Source organism: Chrysochloris asiatica, unplaced genomic scaffold (assembly GCF_000296735.1).
Source record: "Chrysochloris asiatica unplaced genomic scaffold, ChrAsi1.0 scaffold00773, whole genome shotgun sequence".
Lineage (NCBI taxonomy): Eukaryota > Metazoa > Chordata > Mammalia > Afrosoricida > Chrysochloridae > Chrysochloris > Chrysochloris asiatica.
The window spans coordinates 3,949-5,340 of NW_006409291.1; the positions used below are offsets into that span (position 1 = coordinate 3,949).

Here is a 1,392-nt window from a genome sequence, read left to right on the forward strand (position 1 = left end):
ATTCCAACTCATAGGCACCCTGTGTAGGGTTTCTGAGGCTATAAATCTTTATGGGAGTAGAAAGCCTCATCTTTCACCCATGGAGCATCTGGTGGTTTTAACTGCTGTGTTTTTGGATAGCAGTCCAGTGCTGATCATACAGCACCACATTGTTTGTCCTTTAGATCTCAGGCCCTTTACTTCTTGTTGGAACACTTTCCCTTACAGGGAACTGGGATGGAAGACCATAAAGCTAGTCTATCAAAGTCAGATTAAGGACTCCTGATTGATCCCAAACTCATGTTCTTTACGCTTCCCCAGCCTTTTCCCCCATCTCCTTTCTGCCTTATCTTTCTTTTCCTCTGTGGACAGAATTTTAAAAATCTTGAAGAACCGATAGGATCTCTGCTAGGCCTCTCGAAGGACGAGAGTGAGAGTTCTGATACAGCAGAGATGAGGCCAAGCCCTGACAAGGGCGGCTGTCACTATGGCTTTGTCTAAAGTTCATGGAGTCACAGTGTGAAAGGGGCATCTTGTCTCCTAGGTTAGGCCTGAAGCAGTTTGTGGCTGGCTTGGACAAGATGTTTCTGAGTGTCTCTAGAGAATGTAGCTTCAGCTTGTCCAAGGTTTCTTTTTTTGTCCAGGGTCATCTTGGAAATTGATGAACTAGCATCAAATCATAATGGTGGACAGCTCCTTTTTGGCTTGGATGGCTATCTGTACATATTCACAGGCAATGGTGGACAGGCTGGAGACCCCTTTGGCAAGTTTGGAAATGCTCAGAACAAGTAAGTTGGGTGAATGTTGGGTCCCTGTCTCCTTGAAACAGTGTTTTTGCTGAGATGGAGTCTCTGAAGTGTCGACTCCAAATCACCTCCTGCAGAATGCCTCTTGTTGAGGCAGTGGAAAGAACATTTGGTTTTCTGTCCTATAAATTTCAGATATAGTCAGTGTATTTTGTTAATTAATATTGGAAATGTTAAGTGTACTGTTTAGAATACTAGATAGTGAAGAATTCAAAAATTTTAACATGTATTATTGTTGCATGCCATCGAGTCTTTTCCAACTTAATATTGTTGTTAAGTGCTTTAGAGTTGGTTCCGACTCATAGAAACACTGTATAGGGTTTCCAAGGAGCAGCTGGTGGATCTGAACTGCTGACCTTTTGGTTTTCTATCCAATGCTAATCCTACAGCACCACACTCTGAGTCCATGATGGCCCTATAGAACAAAGTGAAGCTGCCTCATAGGGTTTCCTAGGCAACCATCTTTACAAGTGTATGTTTCCATGTCTTTTCTTCCACAGAGCAACTGGGGGTTCAGATTGCTGATCTTTTGTTTAACAGCCAAGGGCCTAACCACAGCACCACCAGGGCTCCTGAACCTATACAGGGATACTGCGTTTGAGGGTGC

General features: G+C 43.6%; 1 pseudogene; it reads left to right on the plus strand.

Annotated features, from left to right (window-relative positions):
- Nucleotides 1-623: 623 nt before the first annotated feature.
- The window catches only part of LOC102837330, an 8,546-nt pseudogene continuing 7,777 nt past the window's right edge, over nt 624-1,392 (plus strand).